Source organism: Euprymna scolopes, chromosome 9, assembly GCF_053919585.1.
Source record: "Euprymna scolopes isolate OS-2025 chromosome 9, ASM5391958v1, whole genome shotgun sequence".
In the NCBI taxonomy this organism is placed as follows: Eukaryota; Metazoa; Mollusca; class Cephalopoda; order Sepiida; family Sepiolidae; genus Euprymna; species Euprymna scolopes.
Window position 1 is genome coordinate 87,726,871 of NC_136490.1, and position 27,662 is coordinate 87,754,532.

The 27,662-nt window shown below is 34.6% G+C and overlaps 1 long non-coding RNA gene across 1 annotated transcript; it reads left to right on the forward strand.

The window, feature by feature from the left end:
* The first annotated feature begins 2,601 nt into the window (after positions 1-2,601).
* LOC145284999 (uncharacterized) lies at positions 2,602-27,454 on the forward strand. The gene is made up of 2 exons (XR_013868925.1): positions 2,602-3,028; positions 27,056-27,454. It is a non-coding gene; the product is annotated as an uncharacterized LOC145284999 (long non-coding RNA).
* Positions 27,455-27,662: the final 208 nt, after the last annotated feature.

Here is a 27,662-nt window from a genome sequence, read left to right on the forward strand (position 1 = left end):
TATATACAATTACTTATGTACTTTGTTATATACAATTACTTATGTACTTTGTTATATACAATTACTTATGTACTTTGTTATATACAATTACTTATGTGCTTTGTTATATACAATTACTTATGTACTTTGTTATATACAATTACTTATGTGCTTTGTTATATACAATTACTTATGTACTTTGTTATATACAATTACTTATGTACTTTGTTATATACAATTACTTATGTACTTTGTTATATACAATTACTTATGTGCTTTGTTATATACAATTACTTATGTACTTTGTTATATACAATTACTTATGTACTTTGTTTTATACAATTACTTATGTACTTTGTTTTTTTAATCTATATAAAGATTGCCGGTGTATATTCTTTGCTGGTTTATCATGGAGTTTCTTTTATTTATGTATTTACTAGCATAGCGCCTAGCGTTGCCTGGCGGCTGGGGGTTAAGAATAGTGTCTAAAATACAATAACAGTAACAGTTGATTTCTCACTGGCAACAATGTGAGTTAAATATAATTGAAATGTTAATTATATAAACTTATTTGAATGTTCTGTTAACATGTCGATTTATAACAAACAAACATTGACTTGTATATACATAAAATAAACTTGATTTTTATAGATTTTGTTACCATCTCATGTGTTTTTTGGGCCTAATGTTTTTGATTGCATTGAGTATTATCCAGCTGTTTATCCCATTTAAATTGTTTTTTCTTTTGTTACGTTGGATTAATTTAGCAAGTTTTTTTGCAGAAGTTTTACTCTGTCACTCATGTCAACCATGAAGTTTTTCATTAGACATGAATCTCTCAATTCTCCAAATTTGCATTTGTGATGCCCTTGTCTTTAAATGCATTATGAAGTCATAGTTTTTTTTTTATTATTATTGTTTAGACTTCAGAAAATTGTTTTTGAGAATGGTGAAATTTTTCCTTGGTTCACAGTAATTTTTAAAATTATTCTATACTATTTCTAAGTCCATTTTTTTCTAATAAGATATTGAATTTAAATGTTTAGTGAATTTTGCCTATTGCTTCCTAAGAGTATAGCAATGGTCACTTTAGCTACTTTGTTTTAATATCAAACTTTGTAGTTTGAAGGAAGAATGTAAGTTCATCAAGTTTTGTTGTATGTTGTCTGTGTTTTCACTTTCAAAGTTGGAAGCCTATTGTTGCGATAAAACTTTAATTTTAAAGAAAAATAATTATTACCTTTGCTAAGGAGGTTATATATTCTGTCAAATTTATCACTGTGTTGGCTTATGTATAGCCTATTGTCCACATCGCTCGACCAATCGTCACCAATCTTAGTTAAAATATCAGTCATGCTCTAACTTAAAACTGATTTAATTTTCAGATATCTACTTAAAGATCAAAGTCAATGTCACAGCAAAGGTTACTTGACAATAACTTTGGTTTTATTCATCATAAAAAATCTGTGTTTAACCAATATTGTAGCCAATGAATTCCTGCATCTTATATAACTTTAACTTTAAAGTTTGACCTTTGACTGTGACCTTGAATTTTGACATTTTGATAGAATCCCAACTTATATTGTTAGGCAGAGATATTCAGTTTTGGGGTGAGTCCAATATATTTTAATTACTCATGTAGTGTTTACCTCTAAAGTAATGGAGTGATTATTATGCTTTATGGAATATATATTTTAGGCATCATCATCATCATCATCATCATCATCATCATCATCATCATCATCATCATCATTTATTTATTTATTTATTTATTTTATTTTATATTATTTTATTTTATTTTATTTTATTTTTTGTAATCTTTACCATTTAAGGTATGTGCCCTCTAAATCTCTTACTAAAAAACAAAACAAAAACAACTTTTGAAATAAGCGAAATCCAAAAAATTAATAGAAACCAGATTTACTCTACATCAAATTTGGAGTAATATGATGCAATAAAATTTGAACCCGACCAATGGGTGCATATGGGTGCATTAATAATATGCATGTGTGGAGTAAACTCCTGAACTGCTGAACTTATTATTATGAATTATGGAATAGGTATTTTAGGCAACATAATGAGTTACATGGGTGCTTTATTTTTTTTTATATAAATTTTACTATTTATTTGGTATGTCTCATAAACCGCATCCGACCTCACCTCTGCCAATATTAAATTAAACTAGTTATACATTTTTTTGTGCCATCTTGTGACGGGAATTTTGCTGGCTTTAGTATAAACACACATACCAAATGTTATTAAGAAGCTCCACATCCACCCATGTTACAATTGCCCTTTTGCTAGAGGAAATAATTGCAACCAACGGACAACATCTCGTACGTAGAATCTGAAATGTATCCGCTTACAGATGTTTGTTTTTCAATTTCAGATTCTCTTAACAAACAAATACTTCTGCTGAATGTCAGTATTGTTACGCAAAACAACACCGATCAAATTACTGTAATTGAAAAAATAAGGACATTTTTAAAGTCAAACTTATTAGACTGAGGATAAGCGTTATATATTTATATAATAAGAATTTTAAGATATTTGATAAGATTAATGCAGTATTTTCACAGAAGAATAACAGAATTCAATTCTACTATTGCGTATTATCTAGCAGCATGAATCTATTATAATGTATGAAGTTGTTTGTGCAAAGATTAACCCACTACTGAGCAGAATCCTAGTTTTTGACATTCTGTCTAGAAGATTTCCTAGAATATATACTTTGTGTGAAACATAATAATTTGGCTTATGCTATAAAAGAAGGTTATTGCATTTTATTTTCAACATCGTTCTTTCACTAAATTTATCTTCTTGATTTCAAAATGTCATTTCCAGTGAAGATGAATACGTGATACATACAAAACAGCCGATTTAAAACAAATAAAAACAATTTTTATAAGGCATATTTTTTCTCTGTAAATCTATGTTTTTCACTATTTCCATGCAAACGTTTCAGTTGGGACCAATCCCCACAACATATCGACAGGAAATCATGTCTTTTCTTTATGAGTTACGGCTATCATTCTTGGATGTCATCAAAGTAAGTCCTATTTATTTTACACCACCCTTGCATCTTCTGTTTACCCTGGCAATACATGTCTATTTTGATTGTGTTTTGGACTATTAAGATAGACTTTTTCATTAGTAACTACATTTGTGATGTCACCACTTTTAGTGCATCATGCTTTATTATGTTCTGCTTACATTTGTCTTTGAACCTCCCCAACCATGTGTGTGTGTGTGTGTGTGTGTGTGTGTGTGTGTGTGTGTGTGTGTGTGTGTGTGTGTGTGTGAAAAAGACAATGATGAAGAAATCGTTTGATTGCATAAGCACAAAACACTAGTGTCAGCAGGTATATCAAAATAATTATTTATAATTTATAATTATTGTTTTCCCTTTAAGAAATAAAAAAATAATAAAATTCTTAAAGTTGAACACTGTCTGGGAAATTGAAAAAGTCGGTCATCTAGCTTTGTGTGTGAAATCTTAACTTCCTGTTACTTGATCAATAAACGTTAAGCTTCATTAATGTTAAAATTTCCCTTAATTTCGTGGCAATGAACGGTGGCTCTGGGGTATGTTCCTTGCTAACAGAACCAAAGATGATTTCATTACGAGGTTCCAATCCTTCGACCAGTATTGATTATCATTTCCTGCACTGATGATTGCATAAGCATGAAGCACTAGTGTCTCTAGGTATATAAAAATAATTATTTATCATTTATAATTATATATGTGTATGTGTGTATAAATTAAACTGGTTCTTCATCATTGTCATTTTTTCATTATATTCTGATTTTGTGTGTACTGAGGAAAATACAAGGCACAGCATGGCAATCTTCATATGGAGCAGAGACTCCAGCACGTGCATCACTGCAAAATCTAAAAATACAAATAAAAACTATTCAGGATTAAAATTATAAGCAATAAGCTCTGATGCTCTATAGGGAAATCAATTTGTTAATTTGGTGTAATTTTAAGCGTTTACTTTAGAGCAGAAGTCATTGTTTATATTAGATTTTGTATATAAGTTAGGCAAACGTTTAATAATTTATAAACAGATTACTCGTGAACCGTTATGGTCAGTATTTGCTAGATATATTATTACATCTAGAAACGTTTATTCCTTCTAAAACATATAATCTATTGAATTATGTGGGAATTGGATAATTGTTTCACTTTTGGTGAATAAAACAACGAAAACTAGTTGAATCCCGTATCATAGATAGGGAGGGGAAAGATGATTTTCCAACGATGGAACTAATTATAAAATAGACCAAATCGCCGAGATGTTTCAAAATCCTTTACAAATAGATGAAAATGATAGAATGAAATATAAAAATGTCTAGCGTCTCAATATTCTTATCTCCGTGTAAATTTCATGGCAAAATGAAGTTTCTTTACTTGTAATATATATATAGATGATGATGATGATCACGATGATGCTGATGATGATATAGAAGTAAAATATTTATAATTGTGCAAAAAGCATGTCACAGTTTATGTATTTTTTAAATGAAATTAAAGTAGAATAGTGGTAATAATTGTAGCCCCAAATTATAGAAAAAGTGACTTTCTTTTTTCAGCGTTGTCATCTATTTTACACATATCAGTTATATGGCATAATTACGTTGACACAACGGTTCTCTTCAGATCACCGAAGTTAAGCAACGTTGAGCCTTGTTAGTACCAGATGGGTGACCATTTGGAAATTCTAGACACTGTATGTGCTCTCCGCTTATCTTGGCATTTGTTTCCAGTTGTCTTGTACATACATTTCACTTTCCACTGGTATTTAACAGTGTTGTCTTAGGAGATGTGTGATTGGAGATTGTGCACCGCCTGCCACAAAAATTTCATGCGCAGGAACCCCTTCGTGGGTATCCATAGTCTGTTAAAGACTGAAGGAGCTGGTTAGGTTACATATATGAGTATGTACGCACCACAACACGTATGTAAATTAGACATCAAAACAATAATTCTAGTTATTTTATGTAATAACAACAACAACAACTTGTTGACAAAACTCCTCGTTCTATATTCTTCTATCTAAGTCATTCATGTGTAACACGTGCAAAAAATATTGTAATATAGTGTCAGAATTACAGAACTAAAGACACAGACCTAAAAAATGAAAACGACTGCACGAAATGATTTTTTTACCATAATAATTTTTGGTAAAAAAATCATTTGCTGTAGTAATTTCAAAATATAGTGCCACATGCGTATTGCAACTTATCAAAAGGTAAGATGAATTTTACCAGCGTGACCGCCGATCTGTACAATTCAGCATCCAAAATGAAATGACTAAATATATTTGTGCACACATCGTCTGCACATGCATTATCCTGAATAAAAACAAATAATTATATTTTGGACAAATTAGAGAACTTTCCGAATTTATTCGAAATGGTCTTTCTGAGAGATTTTTCTTCCATACACCAGTTAAACCGAAATCTATGGACCGGCGTCCTCAGCGCCCCTCCATAGTGTTTTAAGCCTGCTGGTATATCAATTCATGTGTACTCATACCTACAAAACGCAACACACACACACACACACCGCTCAAATTCCTTCATTCTCGTCTGCCCATTCAAAAGCCAATTTATTAATTGAAATATTCCAAACCTTCTCACTGAATTTTCTTTCTACTATAATAAACAATAAACATTGACTCTTTTTAACAACTTTCAAAAATTGAATGTGCACGAAAAAAAAAAACATGGCAACCGGTGAAAACAATATGGAATACAGACCCGAATACCCCTAGAAATGAACTTTTTAAAGGTAAGTCTTTAATTGGTACTTTAAAGCACATTGACCTTAGACTGATAAATGAAAAATCCTTTTTAGAAGAGGAGTATGTGTGTTCTTGTCGATTGGTTCCGATATGGGGGATCGATTTATTGTATTAGAAATTGTGCACACATATAGGTATACCAAAGAGTTTTCCTGTTAGTTTAAAAATTGTAAAGGTCAGGTGACAAAACTTGACAATTGCGTATTAAATAAAAAATAAATTCGCACAAAAAAGAAAAAATATTGTCTGGGCAAAATCTTTGTAAATGTCGAGTGATGAAACTTAAATGAAACCATAGATATCTATATAAAATAATCGGAAAAAGGCAAATTTCTAGCAAGATTCAAAAAGAGGCCAAACTGCTAAAGGCTAAACTGCTAAAGGCTAAATTCAAAAAATGGTCAAACTGCTTAAAAAAGGCTAAATTCGCAAAATTTAGCCTAAAAACATCAAGTGGTTCTAAAATGGGTGATCGATTTACCAGAACATTGCATTAGAAACTGAGCACCACTTACAAATATTTAAATATTTACTTCTTTTTCATTTTTTTAAAAATAATCTTGTAGATTAGTGTCCATGCAATGATAATCCGCTGAAAAAATTGAAAATAGGGCAAAAATAAAAAAATTTCCTTCCTTTTTTAGAAGTAGACAGGAAAACAACAATGTCAAACTTTTTTAGGACATATGCATACAAATTAATAAAGTCCTTGAACATTCCAAACCTGACATAATTTTTCTAAACAAAAACAAGAGAATGTGTTCAATCATTAACATATCCTGCCGTTTTGCTACTAGAGTGCAAGAAAAAGAACATGAAAAAATAAATAGATATCAAGATCTGAAATCAGAATTAGACTTGTTGTTGGTGTTCTTCCATCTTGATAGACGATGAAGAATGTCGCCTGAAGATTGTCACGTTGAGTGGTGGCAGCTGCTGCTGTGATTGAGCAAACCGACACAGGAGTGACCAATTCCGTTGCACTTTCTGCAGTGGTACCCTCTGTCAGGCTCTGCCGATGCTGCGGCCCTCTTGATCTCTGCCTCTCCTCCCACTGTTCATTTCTTCTCTCCTCGCTCAGCCGGACACACTTCTTGACTTTGACCCTCCAAGAGTCATGGTCTGCAACTGAGAATTCGTGGTCAGCAAGGTTGGTGTTGCTGGGTTATAAGTCCCTTTTACACACATCCTTAAATCTGAGGAGTGGTCTACCAGTTGGTCTGTTGCCAGTTGAGAGCTCGCATATACAGGATGTCTTTGGGGATTCGGCCATCCTACATGTGAACAACGTACCGTAGCCAGTGCAGACATCCTTGGGAGATAAGTGCAAACATGCTTGGGAGATTTGCTTTGGCGAGAACGTCTTTGTTCAAAATGCTGTCCTGCAATGTAATGCCTAAGATCTTTCTGAGATTGTGCAGGTGGAAGGCATTTAGTCTGCACTCTTAACGCGTGTAGAGGGTCCATATCTCACTGCAGTAGAGTAAGATGCTGAGAATGCAGGTTTGATACACCCTCATCTTGGTGTTCATGGTTGTTATTCCACACTCTCTTAGTATGGCGGGCTATAGCTGTTGCTACTTTCCCAATGCAGGTATTATGCTCAGCATCCATTGAGAGGTTGTTGGAAATGGTAGAGCCTAGATAGGCTTCCATCTCCTCTTGTGCGAATACAGACACCATCTTCAGTTTCATTAAAAGTGTATAGTAGCAGAAGTGAGAAAAATATGCTAAAAAGAGTTGAGCAAGAAAACAACCCCGTTTCACACCACTGAGGATGGTGAAAGATTCTGAAAGTGATCCATTGAACTCGACAGAGCCCTTCATATCTTCATAAAAGGAGGTTATCATCCTCAGGAGCTTGTGAAGGGACATCCTATTTTTTTTAGTAGCACAAAAAGTCCACTCCTAGTAACTAGATGAAATGCCTTTCTAAGATCAATGAAAGCGAGGTACAGTGGTTATTGTAAGGAAAATACTATGTTGACAGTTGACCTTTCTGCTCTAAAGCCACATTGTGCTTCTGGATAAACTCTTTCTGTAAGTGACTGGAGTCTGTTCAATACTATATGAGCACAGACTTTTCTGACAACATTGAGCAGAGAGATGCGACAGTAATTATTACAATCACCGCGATCACCTTTGTTATTGTGGAGCATTGTAATGTTAACATGGTGCATGTTTTGTGGAACCAAACCCTCCTCCCACCACTGGAGCAAAAGCTGATAGAGATGGCTGGCAGAGGTGAGATACCCTCAATTGCTGTGTTAGTGATGATGTTCTTGTGTGAGTATAGCTGGTGATAGTGCCCAACCCATCTCTCCATTTGCTTTACGCAGTTTGTGATGTTGCCTGATTCTGACTTCAGTAGTGCAGGCTTAACTACATTTGAGCTGAAGGCCACCTTCAGACCCACATATATCCTATGAACATTTCTGCAGTCAACAGAAATGTGGCTGCTGCTACATAGGTTCAACCAGTATTCATTGGTACAGCGTCTGGCATAATTTTTGAGTGCAGTGAGTGTCTTCTCTCTTGTATTCAAGCAGCACAATGCTGAAATAACTGGCTCTACTTCAGTGATCCCTGCCTCAAACCAGTCTGAATTCTTCTCCTGCTTGCCAAAGGTGTCCATAGTAGAGTTGTAAATGACCTCAGGAATGTGTCCTTATCTCTCTTCCACCATATTGGTTGGACAGTCGTCTAAGGCTTCAAAGAGTGAGTCTACAAAGCGTGCGCACACGTGGGGTTGTCCTTTGTGCTTGGCATTGTGGATTCTCTTGAGTTTGAAACAGATTTTAGCTGCAACTAGCATGTGGTTAGTATCACAGTCTGCATTGTAGTAGCACGAGTATTCTGGACGCAATTTAGTGAGTCTCTTCTGGTGATGATCAAATCTAGGTGGTGCCAATGGTGGGACCAGGAGTGTCGCCAGGACACTTTGTGATATGACTTTGGAAGAATGTGTTTGTGATGCATGTCATTGAATGTACACAGCTCAAGGAGTCTCTGTTCATTTTTGTTCATCTTGTTGATGCCATAGGGCCAGGAGTCATGGTTGGTTCCAATATGGACATTGAAATCACTGAGGAGGTATAGTTTATCTGAAGCAGGAATTACCTTTATGGTGCTCTCTAGCTCCTCGTAGAACTTGTTCTTTATCTCACTAGAGCTGAGAGTGGAAGCATAGATACTCAGGCTGTTCACTGATTTGCAGTGGGTAGAATTCTTGACGTGCCTTTTGATGGAAGTTCAACTGTGGACAGCAGGCTGTTTTTCACTACTAGCCCAATACCATGTAAGCGTGGCTCCTCTAGTTGCCTTGCTAGAAAAAGTGTAATCCTGTTCTCTGATGCTGCCACTGTCTACGAATCTTGTCTCCTGCAAGGCTGCAATGTCAATGTTGAGCTTCTTTAGCTTACGGTTGATGATCGCTGTCTTTCTTGCATCATCAATTTACTGGAGATCATTTGAGAGTTCAGGACACATAGTCCTAACATTCCAAGTTGCCAGTCTCAGCACTGGCAGCTTTGAAAGTTTGGAAGGTTTGGTTTTGGCAAGTGCACAGTTTCTGATTTGCTTTTCAGATTTTGTCATAACTCCAGTAACCCCATAAAGCAAACAGATGGTTGTGGGTCAGCATCTAATTCGCTGGGGGCTGCCGGGCTTAAGGCAGGCAATGGCTGACTAGTCGGGATTTCGATGATCCCTTCCACTGCTGGAGACAACCCGTAGCATCCAAGATTATGCCACTACACTTATAATTTGTAACTGTTGTCTTCTGTGTTGTTTCTGTTGCTGGAGCAGCAGCAATGAAGTGACCTCTCCAGGACGTGAGCCTGGGCAAAGTGTATGGAGGTTCTAATCTGTCCAGTATTCAAGAATCACCCTCTCAACCTTGCTAGTGTGTTCCAAAAGAAAACAGAACAGTACGTTTGGCACCAGTTTAGTTGCAGGAGTTGCCAGAGTTAGTTTGCACAGCATGCTGATCCGCCTTCGGGGCTCCACTTCTGATTTGGTAGGTTTACTCCCCTGCACTTGGCCAATGGATCATTAATCTCCTCTGTCCTCTAGCTGTTAACTATTTGTAGCAGTTCTTCCACCTAGATTAGTGGTGCAGTGTAAACACCAACCCCTCATGTGGTTTAGCCCGTCAGCTGAAGCGGTGTACTAGAGTATGACACTTGGAGTCAGCACGCGAGAGATTAGCAGATGGATGGGGTCTAGTGACACTCATCTACCCTCACAGGTAGGACACAACATGCTAAGCTGCCAAAGAGACTACTACTACCCAGAGCCCCCTACACCCCAGGTAGACTATAAAAATAGTCAGACTATAGAAATGTAAAAATGTCAAGATGATTCCCATTGTAAGTGGAACGCTTGGAAACATAACGAAAGCCACCATAAATGACTTAATCAGATCGACAAGACAGTTTCTTTTCCAATTTTGTGAAAGACTTGACTGTTAGAAATGGCGAAAGTGTTAAGGTACAATTTGAATTTCCAAAGTCAAAAGAATTTACTTGATGTTCAAGAAAAAAAAAATCCAACTAAAAACATGGAAAAGTTGAGATGATCATAGAAATACTACTACTACTAATAATATATCAAAGAGATAAGGAAGTGGAGCACATAGATAGAACAGGCCAGAGTACTCAGTGGGATATGAAAGATGAAACCAGTCAAGATAACACCACTAATAAAAAAATGCATAAAAAGAATGGGAGAGAGATGGCTGATAAGATACAATGGATAACAATAATGAAAACGGCTGAAATATTCAGGAAAACCCTTGAATGTGGAAACTAACATACATGAGCTACAGACGCAAGCCAGATGTATATAAACTGCTACAGATGTAAAACACAACAAAGAAGCATCACATGGAATCATGGAAACTGAAACTGTATAATTTGAAGTTAACCCCACCCGTGTCTCCGCCTTCTGTCACCCCTCCATTTTTTATCAAATATCGCCATAAACTGGCACCACACCAAATAAATGAGGAGGGTCAAGGACGATGGAAAGACCGAGGTGAGAAAGCACTAATCAGACCTTCACTGGATGGGTGCGAAGAGAAGTGGGATCTTAGGGAGGCTTATTGCCAACAAATTCTAGTGAAGACCAATGGTCGCTACTAATGAAAAATCAATGGTGAATGGCTATTACAATATAGCAAAACTAATTTGCAAAACTTATCGAAAGAGTACTGGAAATCTGAGGAGAGTTGTTGTTAGACTCCAGGGAACACCATAGGTTGTTCTTAAAGAGAAAAGCGTTGATGTTAACCTGTGTGACAACTCCTAGTGAGTGAACAACATAAATATAAAGAGGATTATTATTTTTTTAGTTATGCACGGAGAATGTCTTAACAGATATGCCATAGTGTATGAATTTTGGAATGAAATCAAAGTAGAATAGTGATAGTGACCCAACGAATCACGTGTAAATCTAGTGTACCAATAACTAGGGTTTCTTTTTTTATTTATCATATTATTTTGTATATCCATTTTACTAATGTAGATCATATTCGGCAGGTAGAACATACACTATAATTGTGCATATTATATTTCGTTGTTAGATCATACGATATCGTAGAACAGAGATTATATTTGTGCTTGATAACAAAATTCTTTTGTTGTATAAGAATTATTGCTTTCTTAACTGTCTCGCAGATAAACAAGAGATTAACAAAAGATAATTATAAAAATATAGGATTTATTTGTGTTCAAAATTAATACAACAAAATATGTATATGTGGCGGACTTTCTAAAATGTGGATATAATGAAAGACGAACTTGTTAGATATGTGTAGAAGCATATGGACAGAACTAGTCTGGATATGTGGAGAGATAGTCTGAACGAATATGAGCAGTGGACAACTGATATTGTTCCTATTTACAATGCCTCCCCACGGGACAGAGTTAGACACTAGTGGTCTGCAGTTAACATTAGTCAAGGTTTCCACCTTGACAATCAGTCTAACAGAATATAGGCCATTATTATGGCCTTTTTGCTACTGGACTAATGCAAAATGTTCTATGTAGCCCTAGGAGGTCCATCCTCCTAGGCCTTGCTTCTCGGCTTTCGAGAGGAGCAAATTAATCGCTTGATGTCTAGGACACTTCTCTGGAGAATGCTGATAGGGTTACTCAGGCAATTTTTTGCAGGGCCGAAATTACTCATCCCCCCCCTTACCGACCTTGTATCACATCCTTTCGCGGTGAGAGAGAGGTAAATATCGGTCGAATTCAAAACAGGATAAGAGGAAGTGTACTTATGAGTTACAACGTTTATAAAAGTAACCAAGTGTCTAAATCAACTGATGATTCACTGCCCCGTCATTATTCGATCTGTGATGTCACGCATTAGAAATAAAAAACAAGATCCAACAGTTAAAATGATAAAAAATTTAGTATATGTCTTTTGTTCCAAATTATTATTACGATAATAAATTATTTATTTTATACGAAGGGTAATCCAAAAAGGTATGGTATACATGGTAGAAGAATGTTTTCAGTAATGATCACAATAAATTAAAAGCTTAGTTGCATGATATTGGGATATTCTTCAAGCGAAATAGTTTAATAGTTTGAACATCTGAAAATAAAACAACATAAACATTTTGATTTGGCTTCTTTTATATTTTAGAGGATTCAAGAAATATCTTCCATTCTATAATCAAGACCAATGTGTATTTATTTGCATCTTTATATATATATATATATATATATATATATATATATATATATATATATATAAATATGTGTATTTTCATCCTCTCATGAAAAAGTTAGTGAGTAAAAAAAGGTGGTGAAAGCAATGAAAATAACAAGTTAAACAATACCACCATCTCAAATGAATGCGGAAAGAAATACTTCACTCTAAATAAAAATTCAATGGTTGTTTTTGTATTGTTTTTTTTTTTTTTTAATCATCAGAAATGGTGAGCATAATTTATATATGAAAATTAAAATTACTGACATAATTCTATAACTTTATATGAATATTACTGCAAACACTGGCAAAACAATTTATTTCTATCATTTATAATTCAGAGTTTACACTAATTAAATATATTCTGTCTAAAATCTGGAAAATATAATCTAAATTAACTCACCCAATCGTTTGTCCAGATTTTATAAAGAATTACAAAAAGGGGTTAAAGGATTTCATTATGAGTTAAAATCAGAATATATTTTTATAACTGACTTTTTTTTTGTTCACTTTTTAGGAAAGAATGTTAGTGTTGAACTATGTGAATTTTATAATTATTCCTAATACCCTTTTCATTATATCCTTGGATTTCTCACAAACAACCACTGTTGTTAGCTGATCATGTTTTGGGAAAGAATCGTGTTTTGACCCTGTTTATGGCAACTGAATTCATTGCAATTAATTTCTTGTTTGATAATTTCCTGCTAAGGTTTCATGCCCATGTTCATAGTACGTTATTACCGGTCATACTCATAAAAAAATGAAATCGTCCGAACAGCAAAGATGGTGATTAATCTAATATCGCTAAGGTAAACAATTCTGACTTTACCCATTTTAAAATGAATTGTTCCCAAATCAAATTATGCCGTTGACTAAAGCTGCAAATTTGAAATAAATACATTTCAAAAAGTGTAATTCGTTTTATCGATTTGAAGAATATTTACATGGCATTTATTTTTAGAGTATCTTCTTATTTTAGATGATATATTCATTATTTTAACAGGAATTAAATTGCTACAATTTTAAATAAAGAAGAGCGATATCTGATATATTTCAAATGATATTTATTAAATTTAACGAAAGAAGAAAGCCATTTCTTCTTAATAGTGTTGGCCCTTTTATTTATTTATTTGCGGACTATTATCCTCATCTTTTTTTTTTTATAGTTGTTGTTTCGACCAACTATTTCTCTGGCTTTCATCAGGTTGTTAACCGTGACAGGATAGGAATGCAGAATCTTCAACTGTATCTTCAGTAATTACTGCCTTCCATAGTTGTCGTCTCACCATGTTTTAGCCTACTAATCCTCTGGCCGGTTTTGGTTAGGATTAAAACCACTATCTTTAGACAATACTCACCTGGAAATGTAGAGATGCAATGTCTCTATCCACTGTGCCATGGGTCCCGAAGGGAGATCAAGGTTGGATTTTTTGGTCCTATAAATCCAGGTTTTTGTTATCTGATCTTCCATTTTCGGGTCTGTACCGAAGGGTATTTAATTATTTAACTATTGTAATTTTGAGATGAGTCATTTGTATATTTTTTATCTATTTGCATCTTTTTTTTTTTTTTTTTTTTTTTTTTTTTTTTTTTTAGTTGTTGTTTCACAACGTTTCGACCAACTATTCCTCTGGTCTTCGCCAGGTTGTTAACTGCAACGAGATAGGAATGCTAAATCTTCAACAGTATTTTCAGTAATTACTGCCTTCCATAGTTGTTGTCATCTCATCACGTTTTGGCCAACTAATCCTCTGGTATTGATCCTAACAGACATTTATTATTTCAAAAAGAATATTATGTAATTTATACAGATTGGTGTTGAAAAAAATAATGGACTTGAAATCACAACATTCAATTGACTAATTAGAAACTGATGCTTTTAATGGTTCTCTCATCCCTGTTTATTATAAGTTCAGTCACCGAAATTTTATATTATAATCAAAGCAGTTTTTTCTCTAGTCAATTTCGTTTTTCTTTTTGCATCAACACCTTTTCATGCTGTTCATAAAATTTTAAAAGGTTCCATTTTATTTGATGGAAGCTACTCTTATTTCACATCTTATTCCAGTGTAAAAGCATGTAAATACTACCCCCCCCCCGAGTACAAACGAACAGGGAAATGTTCATTAACTGTTTCTCTTAGGCGTCTTGTGAGATAATTTTTATAAGTGACCGGGAGTGTCCATTAAATGCTTCTTATTCGATTCAGACTACAAAACTCAATCTTGTGTCATATAAGTGGGGAAACATTCAATAATAACACCTTATGCAAATTAAAATAAATCCAGTCTCAGGAGGCTTTCCTCCTCAGACAGTACCTACTCGAATTCTCAACAGAATGAAGTCAGGTTCAGTGCCTGTCGACTAAGGAATACGCAATGCCAAAAGGAAATGTTTTTATTTGGCACTTGGCTCAAAGTGTCAATAAGGCGCTGGGCTTTCCACAATGAAAACGACCTTGTGAGAAAGAAGGTAAATCTCATTTATTCGTTTATTTCCCTTGTCTTACAGGCAAAGTGTATTAGGGTAAAAGAGGAAGAAAAGAAAATCAAACAGTAGATAGCCAAAACAAGCAGAGACAGGAAAAACAGCGATTATTTCTGAACTTTATGACCAGTTTAATCATGCTTGGCCCTCTAGTAGCTTATAGAAGCCTCCATTCTACTAAGGGGATAATTGTTTTACTAGTGAATGTACTTTACTTTGTCCTGGTTCGTTTGAATGGTAGATTAGATCAGTTTTATATTAACTCTTTCAGTTTCATTGTCCCAGTTTCAGGTTGGTTGGAAATGTCAGCTTTATGGTTAGACTGACAAGAATAGACTCATTGTTTCTCGACAGTGCAATTACAGTGAAAGGACATCACTCCCATCTATATCTTATATCTAATGTAATCTGCTGGTAAGTTATCATGATTACCTAGTGGATGTCATGTTAAAACACAAACAATTAATGCAAATGTCAACATGAGATTTTGACCAGATGCGACCAAATATCAGTATTTGCTCACTAAGAATGATTTTCCTTAATTCACAAAACGTTTCTTCAATATTTATATACGTTACTTAAAAATGAATGCCGATTCCATATATTCTCCGTTATTCTTTTCATTTTTTTTTTTTTCATTTCTATAATTTTCAGTTTTGGAGATAAGATCTGAGGATATATCCTTTATTGTTTGAATCGGTGAGGGTACAAAGGCTACAAAATTCTTCAACATTTAAGCCTAGGAACCTGACACTTGATAAAATTAATACTGTATCTATGAGAGTATCTCAAGAAAATTCATAATTCAAGGAGATATAAAAACGACACCCTATCCAAGGTACATCCCTTGGTTCACATATATTGTTATTTCATGGAAATCACTCCAGACAAGGTACGAAGCCACTTGTCAAGAGTTACAAAAAAAAAATAATACTTCAAGGTCAAAAACTAGTTAACAATAGATTCAGACCCCGAAAATAGCAATTCATCCTCTATTGTCAGAAACATCGTTCATGGAATATGAGGACTAAAGGAGAAAATAAGGGAAACAAGAATTATAAGGCTGCCAAAAGTAAATCCAACGTCCACTTTCTACTCTCCATCATCCACTTTCCTGTATATGCAACGATAACATTGCATGTACAGCAGATTCAACTAGTCATGAGTGTAACGTCCATCAGTTATGAATGTTAGAAAATAACAACCACTGTGTATTCACTGTTATTCTTGTATGTGCAGTGGCGAGTATACGTAGTCGAAAAATTATTATTAAATTAATTGAATCAAGAAAAGTCATTTTTCAATTGAACTAAAGTTTATAAACATATGGTAAATGAGAAAAAAGTAAATGTATAAAATTAGTTCTTACATTTAAAGTATAAAAATAAACATAAATTGAAACCTGAAAATGGTCTAAAATTTTGTTTAAAATATTCAAAAGCAACATGAAGTTAATAAAAAAACGTCATTTGCATTCTGAACAGAATCACGATATAATGTTACCGTAAATCTTTACATGGTTTTCAAATTCCAGATTTGGTCTTAGGTTTCCAGCAAACATTCTAATAACGACCAAACGCATACGATTACATTCACAATTTCGATGCGCGCGCGCGCACACACACACACACACACACACACACACACACACACACACACACACACACATTACGCTCAGTTCAGAGTTTTGAATTTAACAGGGCTTGACATCTTTAAACAAAAACACATTTTTATTATGGAGCCATACAGACTTCAAGAACAACCCTATTTTTGTAATTTGATGGTAAGAGTTTTTCAATAAAAATTTTGTCAATAAACACAATTCACAATAACTTGTATTTTAACAAATGATACTATTTTTTAAATTATATAAAAATTTAGTAATAGCACTTTGGTGTAGAAAGAACAGATGCCACACGTTGATCCTAGTTAACCACTATAGAAGCTGCAATTAGATATGGACTAAAAAATGTAGAGGCCAAAAGTTTGAGTTAATGCATAATTGTAAACAGTTGTTAATATCTATATGTTTGCAACTAATGTAAGATTCCACAATCGATACAATGCCTATGCTGTTGTGGGTCACTTAAAGCCTTATGTAATTGTGTTATCAGTTTAATAGAACCATATTGCATAGCATTAGCTATGCAATAGCTGAAATCCTGTCAGATATATTGTGTTCGAGTACAGTCGTTGGAAAAAAGTACAAACTTACAACTCCTCCTTCTAGGTATAGATAAAATAGTTACTTATGTTAAACTAATAGTATACAATTAATCATTGAAAATAAGTATTGTATTACAGCATTAAATAACCCCAAATGTCATAAAGCATTTGGTGAAATTCTGAAATATAGTTTTGGAGCCTATAGTTGGTTATTATTAATAATATTATCAGTAGCAGTAATAGTAAAATTAACTAGACTTTTTAGCCCATTAAAACCGAGTATAAATTATAGTCCGCTAACTTAGAATGAATGCTTTATGCCAGACTTCTAGAGTAAAAGTGGTATTGTGATAACTGATCCCTTATTAATCCCTAACTTTACATTGAACAAATACTATAGTACTTAGTTGGCTGCACCTTATCATAAAAAGGCCTATGCAAAATTTCAGCCAGATCGGCTTAGTAGTTTCGAGAATAAGTAGAACAGACAAGCAAACAGACAGACTAATAGAAATATAATATGGATATTTTTACAACCTTATTACACACCTTGAACCCCAATGATGCTTCATGCCAAATTTGATAGAGTTCTGTCATTTGGTTATGAGTCTGTAAGTGACGAACAGACAGAAACTATTCGATCATTTTATTGATAAGTTTCAAAAACAAACAGTCATTTATTTACCAGCAGCCAACAGCAATCATCGGATTGTGTAAAGGCTAAAGCAAAAACAATATTAAATGTGAAAATATTAAAAAACCTATTGTTACATTTTATGTTGTCGTTATTGTTTACTCGTAGTAACAAAGGTGTAAATGTTGAAATCGAGTGCGCTTCTCTTTCATATTTTTTTTTCATTTAGTCACAAATAAAAGGAAACTAGAGAAAATATTTATTGACCTCATCTCTTTTTGGCATCTCCCAACTGTAGATAGAAGTGTTGAAGAGATAGAATATTTGTATATGACACTGACCATTGACATTTAACATTAAAATGACCCCAGGTCACATTTTATTTGCATGAAGGTGCTGGGTAAATGTAAATGGGATAGAAAAATGAAGAAGAATAAAAACAAAAAGGGGCAGAGGAAGAGGTGCTGTTGTCAATCCATTGCTTTTTTTTTTTTGACTTGCCAACATCAAAAATTTGCACTTTAAACGTTTGTTTTTGCCTCTGTTTGAACGTTGATTATGTCAATTGCACAGGATAGGAGGGACGTGTATGTGTGTGGGTGTGTGTGAGAGAGAGAGAGAGAAAAAGAGAGAGAAAGAGAGAGAAAGAAGGGGGTAGTATTGACTTCTCCCTTTCACTTTTATAAAGTAAGGTCATTACCGAATGTCTGTAGGGAAACAGAAGCAGATGATGACATGCTGCCAAAACAAACTACAAATATTATAGACAATATAGAAGTTAAAAAAATATTTTATGAACAAATTCAATGTATTGGTTTTAATTCTTTTACAAATGCTTTTGTGAATTTCGCTTGTGTGTATTTTATGTGCACAGAAAAGACATATATGAATAGCTTGTGAAAGGTTGTATGATCATTTTTAAAATAAAAAGAAACCCAAAACGAAAATAGAATTTTTATCAAATGTGTCTTATTCTGCAAGCTTCGATTGTCTCTAAAATGTCTGACAACTAATCCAGGTTCTACCTTGTTCGTATGACTTAAATATAAGCCCGACAAAACTGCTACTACTGATAGCAGAGAGGAATGAAGACTGGAAACCAATGCTTTGTGTAGATGGAGTTAATCAGTGTATGAAGACAACTCATTTAAGATAAGAAAAGCTCTGATCTTATACCTTTGCTATCTTGTGGCCATACTCATTGATAGCTAAGTCAACCCCGAAGAAAAATTTGAAACTGGAATTCCTCAAAGAAGTTTGAGACTATAAGCAAAATCTCCGGCAACGGTACTGAAACCTAGCTTTTTCAGTGGAATATTGAGGAAATGAAAGAGGAGTGCTGCATAAATAACAGCTTGCACTCCACACTTACTCAAGTTTTGTACGCTGGAGTGCAATTCAAGATAGTAAAAAATGTCAATCTGAGTGAACATGAAAAGAGTTGAGTAGCAGCCACTTTTCTTACAACTATGACAATGTGAAGTTCTTCATACCACGCTACATACATGTTGTTTTCACAACTACTACATATAAAGTTTGTTCTATAAACTAAGTTCTTTGTTGACGAATGACTCCATTATAAATTAAGCCTGCCTTGGCTGTAATAGTCAGTTATACATTTTCTCCAGCAATTCCATATATCAAAATAAAATTAGAAATGTAAAGTGTAAGATAATAAGTTTCTGAAAAAAAAAGCAAAAAACAAAAAAAAAAAAACTCAGTATTGCACCATTGAGTTTATAGTTCTTTATGCCAGAATGAAATATCTGAAAGAAGCTTGGTTGACGTTTACGAGAAAAAGAAATATAGAGAGAGTAGAAAGGCGTTACTTGTAACCATACTTTTTAGAAGGTAAGCAGTGTAGAATGTTGAAGCTCCTGCTTCTGCTACTGACGATGAAAAGTAATCTTGTCCTCCTCTGCCAAGTCTCCTATAGTGTTCTGTTTTTGTAAAGAAGATCAAACGACTTGTCAAACATTAAGCAAACTGATCTCCGAGATGGCAGCCTGGGGTTATACATATACAATTGCAATTATGAAGCATTTAACTGACTAGCCTGGTTTTCGTTGATGGTTGTTGAATATGTCAACTTTCATGAAATTCAAGTAAAGTCTTTTATAATAATGAAAAGGTTAAAACCTTAAAGAATGACATCATTTTGATGTATATATATACAGAGTTAGTTCTACCTACCTCCGAACCTCTTGGATGAGGAAAAAGACTTAGAAAGAAAGCACTCTATAGGCTTGTTAATTTTACTTTTTGTCGTCTTACTGAAAAGGTCAGAAAAAATGATATAGAATTGCATCTAACAACAGCATATTTAACAAGAAAATCATTACAGCACATAACACAAACACATGCACGCGCGCACACACACACACACACACACACACACACATATATATATTTAGTAATAAAATTAAGCTGAAAAATAAATTTTTCATGATAAGGTAGACCTATCTGGATAAAAAAAAAAGCTCTACCCGATTACGACGAGTAAACAATAGAATAAGTTAAAGAGATAGAGCAAATTTACATAGAAACTATATTATATTATCAAGTCAATAAGAGTAACAGAAAGGAAAATAGGGGAGGAACCTCTTTCGACCATGGCATTTTGAAGCAAAATGCTTCTCATGAGAAGAGGGGAAAAAAGTCGGCATTATACAAATGTAATGATAAAAAACAACATCGACTTTGAAAACATTCAGATTAGAAATCGGAAAAAATTTTCAGATTAGAATTGGAAAACATTATTGGGATGGTGGGGGGAGAATATGATGAGGATAAAAAGAGAAGAGGCAGAAAAAAATCTTGAAATAGTTTTTTAAATTTAAAAAATTTTCAAAAATTAAAAAAAACTTGTAATGAAGTTCTGACAAAAAAATTAAAATTATAAAATATTAATAATGCAGGATACTTAAGTACAGAAGAAATAAGAGAAGAGTAAGAAATGGAAAAAGAAAAAAAAATGTAAATTAATTCCAAATTCTTAGAGGAATTAGGTGTACTCTAGAATAAAATGCGTTTAGAAGATTTTAATACTAATTTAGGATTAAAATTTTACAATAATTGGGAAACAAAAAAGAACCTATATTTTCAAACAATAAAATATGCTACGTTTCTGTATATAGTGTGCTAGCAGGCAGCTTCAGTTTTGTTCCTTCGGTTGTGTCCCTTGTCCATTTATGAGGCCACTAATATATATATATATATATATATATATATATATATATATATATATATATATATATATACACTGCATATCAAATTATTAACGAGATAACATTCTTTTACCAGTTTCAGAAACTTACCGGTAGTTTCGTATCAAAAGTTTTGGAAACGTTGGCAATGCTGGGCTGCGCGTAGTATGAAACTTTTGTACTGTTCCGTGCAATGTAAACAATTTTCCATCGTAATTTCTGAATCCACGGTATTTGAGGTGTGTCAAATTATTAAAAAGACAGTTTGTTCCGTCAATAAAAGATGGTTTGAGTAGTTCTGAAAAGAGTACTATTACAAAACAGCTAGCAAAAGGTAAAACTACCCTCGACATATCGAAAATGATAGGAAGGTACCATCAAATTGTGAAGAATTTTGTCAAGGACACCACAAAGGTACGTAATAGAGCTGATAAAGGTAAATCTAGAGTTTTTTCACGCCGTTCTCTACTCCAAATTGAACGTGAAGTTGTTAAGAACCCTGGGCAGACAAGTTGAGAAGTCTTTGACCAAGCTGGATTGAAGAATGTCTCAAAGAGTACTCGATGTCGCCTTCTGAAATAAGTGGCAAAGTCTGTGAAGCCTGTGACAAAGCCTCCATTAAAGCAGCATCACATACAAAACTGATAGAAATGGGTAAAGGACAACATGAAAACGGATTTTTCTAAAGTTTTGTTCACGGATGAAGTGTGTGTCACTCTTGATGGCCCAGATGGCTGGAGTATGGAATGGGTCCTAGATGGACGGCATCGTCATCAGCGTTTAAAGTGCCAACAAGATGGTGGTGGGATAATGATTTGGTCTGGGATTATCGGAGGTACTTTAGTTGGCCCATGGAGAGTCCCAGAAGGCGTAAAAATGATGTCAAATGCTTACATAGCTTTTCTGAAGGAGCACTTTGAACCATGGCTGAAGAAGCAAAGGTTGACGTTCAGAAGAACCATTATTTTTATGCCGGATAATGTTTCCTTGCATGCAGCAAACAAAAGCAAAGAGTATTTGCAACAACTGGGGTTCTCTGGGTGACGGAAGATGGAGTGGCCTGCAAACTCACCAGATTTGAACCCAATTGAGAATCATTTGAGTATCATGAAGCGACACTTCTATGCAAGTAGATGCCAATTTAGGAGCAAAGATGAGTTGTGGGATGCTATCCAAGAGGTATCACGAGGAATAACTGTTGATGAAATCACAAATTTGACTAATTCTGGGAACCAACGTCTTTTACAAGTCATTTCTAAAAAAGGATCGCATATGCCCTACTAATTATGTAGTTATTGTGTTCTAAGGATTTTTCCTAGTTTATGTAATGTTTGAATATTATTTCAATAAACAAGTTATGCATATATTGTGTTTTTTTCTCAACCTCGTTAATAACTTGACACAATGAAATCGACAGATATTCCTATCTTTTGCCATAGTTTCGCTAATACTGCTTTAAATACTTTTATTTTCTGACTGGAGTAGTTGAATAGTATTGTAAGCACTTTCTTGAAGTTTCATGGATTTTTATTCACTCGTTCCTTAAATATTTAAAAAATGTAAACTTGTTAATAATTTGATATGCAGGATATATATATATATATATATATATATATATATATATATATATATATATATATATATATATATAAATATAGTTTTAAATAAAATAGGCGGAAGTTTCTCTAGAGCTCTTTGGCTATCATCTCATCAGGAGAAAATCGATAGCGTAAAAAATAACATTATGTCGAAAGTTTAAAGAGTTCTTATGGGGAACTATTGAATGTGCCAAAAGTACGGGGACAACTAAAATTATATTTATTAACATTTAAAAACGATAAAAATATTGGCACAACGAGGGGGGAAAAAAAGCGAGAGAAAAGATTCAAAGTTCCCCAAAAAGAAACAATGCATTTGCTGTTTCCTTTTGCCGGCACAAAGGAGGTTTACGCACCGCAATAGAGACAGACTCCAAAATCTTTAAATGGTTTCTGGAGTCCGCTCTTTGTAGCACCTCGAACCATTCTATTTTATATCTATCGGCACAGCACGGGTTGTCAACCAATAGCTGGCCAATAGCAGAGTCCAAGGCTGCAGAAGGAGGGAGACTACCAGACCCCATCCTCCCTTGTCTGACCTTCGATGGAACATGCTGGTTTATACGAGTCAAAAGATGCAAGGATGTTCGCCCAACATAACCAGCATCGCACTGGCATTTGAATCGATACACAATATTGCTATTTTGGATGTAAGGCAAACTATCCTTGCGAAAAGAAGGAAAAGCAGGTCTCATAGTATATATCAAACGCAAGGACACAGAATAAAAGCAGTTATAAATACTTCTGCGAATCTGTTTGGAAAGTCTGTTACTCTTTTCCCCAATCCACGGTAATTTTGAATAAACCGGGCATTTCAAAGGTCCAAACTTTTTAGGGGATTTAAAATCCGCAACCTTTTTAAAAATACAGTCATCAATAAGGTCAACAGGAAAACCATTATTGATGAATATTTCCCTGATCTTATCGAGTTCGGCGTCTAATCTTTTAGTCGAACAAATCATGAGGGCTCTATGTACCAAAGTATTAATTAAGCCGACCTTACGTGATTTTGGTACAAAAGACAACCGGTTCACCTATAGGCCAGTAAATGTCGGCTTCCTATAAATTGTAGTGAGAAAGCCTCCCCTTGAACGTTCGACAAGAACATCCAAGAAGGGAAGCGAATTGTCCTTCTCACTTTCCATAGTGAACTTTAGAGCCCCATGCAAAGAATTCAACCTATTAAAAAATATTGACGCTTTACCTTGCGATGGAAAAATAGCAAAAGTGTCGTCAACATATCTGAAATATGTAGTGGGTTTTGTTACAGAGTTGAACAGAACGGATTCATAGTATCCGACAAAAATATCCGCTAAAGTTGGAACCAAGGGACTCCCCATTGAAACCCTGTCGACCTGACAGTACATAATATCACAAAAACTAAACTCCACAGATTTTGTATATATTAAAACGAGTTCAATAAGAATCTCTTTAGAAAACCGTGGAGCAGTCAGGCGACCATCATAGAGCGCGTCGGTACATATACGTATAGTCTCATCCAACAGTATGTTGGTAAAAAGACTAGAGACATCAAATGAGCACATAAAAGATGTCTCTGCATTTGAATCCAACCCATGTAAACAATTAACAAACTGAAAATAATCAGGGATGCAGTGCGTGGTATATAATTCACGCACAGGTTGCAGAATTTTCACAAGCCATTGAGCCAAAGAATGTTGTGCCAAACCAACCATTGATAAAATAGGTCTCAGTGGAACACCTTGCTTATGGATTTTGGGGAGACCATACATTCTGGGACGTTGTGACCCAGAGGGTCTAATCCTGTTATAGACGTCCTTGCAAAAAAATTCTTTCTAAATAATGCAAGTAGACGTCTTTGCATTTTGGCCTCGTTCTTGCAAGTATTATCCGTCAACTCGACAGGGCCGAGTTTACAAAATTTTGAAACATCGTTGAGAATAACTGCCATATTCTCAACGTAGTCCGATTTGTCCAAAATCACCACTCCTGCACCTTTGTCTGGTTTACACATATAAATATTGGCATTGGACTTTAACGCTTTCATAGTTTTAAATTGCGTTATGTTCCAGTTACTGTATCGGTGAGCTAAGGCAACTAAACTAGATTTCATCCCAGAAATTTTTTCTGGGGAAATTGGAACATTATGTCTAAGTTGGGAGAACAAAACTTCAAAGGCAGAAAGTGTTCTCTCTTTCTTTATACTGGTTGGGGGAATACAAAAATCTAACCCCCTAGACAGAACTCTATTTTCAATTTCTGTAAGTACAGTTTTCGAAAAATTGAAAATATGTTTGCTTCCATTAATGGGTTCACACCCATATCTTCTATGAACCAAAAGAGCAAGCTGTTTATTATTATCTTTGGAAGCATGTTGCCTAGCAAATTCGTCACCAATAGATAAATACTTGCAAAAACGGAAAAAGTAAAAAAAAAAGGACATGAAACCCTTCACTACAGACCAGAGGTAATGACGATTACTAATATACACCTCTAGCTTCTCCGTCAACTTATTAATATCGTCTTGTATAAACGCCCGCTCCATAGACAAACTAGGTTTCACCCTAGATGCAGCAATGCACTTACTGATATAAAGTAAGGCTACATCTTGTTCCAGACAAGAACGCAAAAAAAAAAAAAGCTATGGAGAGGTTGGTAGATCTAATTCTACTCCTTAATCGAATAATATTATTACAAGCGTCAATTTGGTGTTGACTGTACCTCTTCCGAAAATATTTAAATAAATGTTTGGAGGTACAGAATTTATATATAGTTTTAAATAAAATAGGCAGAAGTTTCTCTAGAGCTCTTTCGGCTATCATCTCATCAGGAGAAAATCGATAGCATAAAAAATAATATTATGTCGAAAGTTTAAAGAATTCTGATGGGGAACTATTGAATGTGCCAAAAGTATGGGGACAACTAAAATTAAGTTTATTAACGTATGATAGGTTATGAAAAGGAAGGGTTGTAAATTTGGGTTGAATTTGGGGGTATGAAAACCAAAGCAAAATATGATGAAAGTAAAAGTAAAATAGATAAACCCCATAATTTATTATACCATACCTGTTCACACTGAAACACTTATTACAATATTCTGTGGATCTATATTAAAAAACCTTGTTAAACTTTGTGACATATTTCCATTCTATGGAGGGCAGGTGCGAACGAACACCCCATAATTTTATTATACCATATTTCTTCAAACTGAAACATAATTATTAAAGTATACTTACACAGATAGATATGAAAAGTTTTTATTAAAGTTTGTGCCTATTTCCATTCTATGGAGGCCAGGCGCAAACGCAGACCCCACAATTTTATTATACCATCCTTATTTAAGTTAAAACATACTTATCAAAGTATTCTTATGTACATCTATATCAAAAACACTTGTTAACGTTTTTCTTTTAATTTTTTATTTCCATACTTTGTGGACCATCGTGAACGCAGACCCCACAATTCTAATGAACTACTGTTCTGCCAGATCAAACATACCCATTCCTGTGTCTCGATACATCTTCTATCATTATATGTAACCAGTTTTTTAAAATAGTCAACCATATAGGAGCCTATTCGTGACCACACACACACACACACACACAGAGAGCTTTATATATATATATATATATATATATATATATATATATATATATATATATATGTATATGTATATATATATATAATTATTTTATGTATCCACAGAAAATTTTATAAGGAGCTACAATTACAAAATGTTTGTGGTTATCTGTTTGCTGCTGTTGTTATTATTCTACTTATTTTCTTCTTTTTTCTTCTTCTTGACCAATTATTTTTTTGCTAAGCACACACCAGCAAGATCACTAATTCTATCTTTGATGTTTGAATAATCAAGTGTGACCAGACGGGACCCGGGTGACGCCGGGAGGACCTTGCTAGTGGATTGAGAGACAGCCTGTCTCCTGGGTGGTCCCTTTAACAAGAATTCAGGAGATTTCGCATGGTTGAATCTAATGACGAAGATGATAATGGTGATGATAATGGAAAGAAAGAATGTGTTTTTAACAGATAATCAAAATGATCCCCCCACAAGAATGGATAGTCGAAGGGTGTCTGCTCATTAAATAGAAGTCATAAAAATAATTCCCAAGCAGGACAGGTTGACACATGTTAATTAACCGACCATCAAGGAAGATAAGATAATCGCCTGTCAAGTGACTAGAGTAAATGGAAATTGACCATGGAAACCACTTGAAGAACGAAGGCAAGAAAATTGGTTATTGCAGGGCAGACTTGTGATCATAAAAACCAACTGAAGGATACGACAGCTGATAAAAGTCGCCAATCCACGGGACATGGACATTTATTGCTTTTACCGAAATAATAATTCAGTTTTGCGATAAGGAGAGGAAAACCTTTTTCTTTCTCTTAGATAATTTTAGAGGTCGTTTTTTTTTTTAATTTCTTTTTTTTCTTCTTCTGCTTCAGAGTGTTCAGATGTCGGTGGGAAATACTTGCCCCCCCCCCACACACACCCTTGGGAAGCGGAACGTTACTGGACCCAGAAAAAGGACGACTTCTGATTGGTGGACGGCCATTTGGAAACGCATTGAGCGGGGAGGGAGTTACAGCTGACCGATTCTAATATAACGTTAAGCGAAGACCTCTAAACGACTCTCTGCCACGCGTCTTCGGCGACCCCCCCCCAACTGCCACCTGGCGCTTCTGTTTTCTTTTTCTAAGTTGAATTTTTTTCCCAAGTGTAACTAACGATAACAGATGAAGAACGTTGTTAGCGAACGCCAGCCCCTAAAAACTGTATGAGTGATTAACGCATTTGTGTATATACTATTTGTAAAGTTGAAAGGAATAATTATTTTACGTTATGAAAAACAAGTTAATCCTTGACTTCTTTTCTTTGTTTCGAAAACACCGTTGTTTGATAGTGCAGTCTATTTTCAGACCGGCCCTGTCGACAGTTTGGAAGCTGGATCAAGATTGGAAACAAGTGAGCAGACCACGGCGACGGGGACAAATCCTACCAATAGACACAGACAAAGGTGATGCGTCAGTTGCACCTTTCTTTCAAGCCTGTGCATCTGTG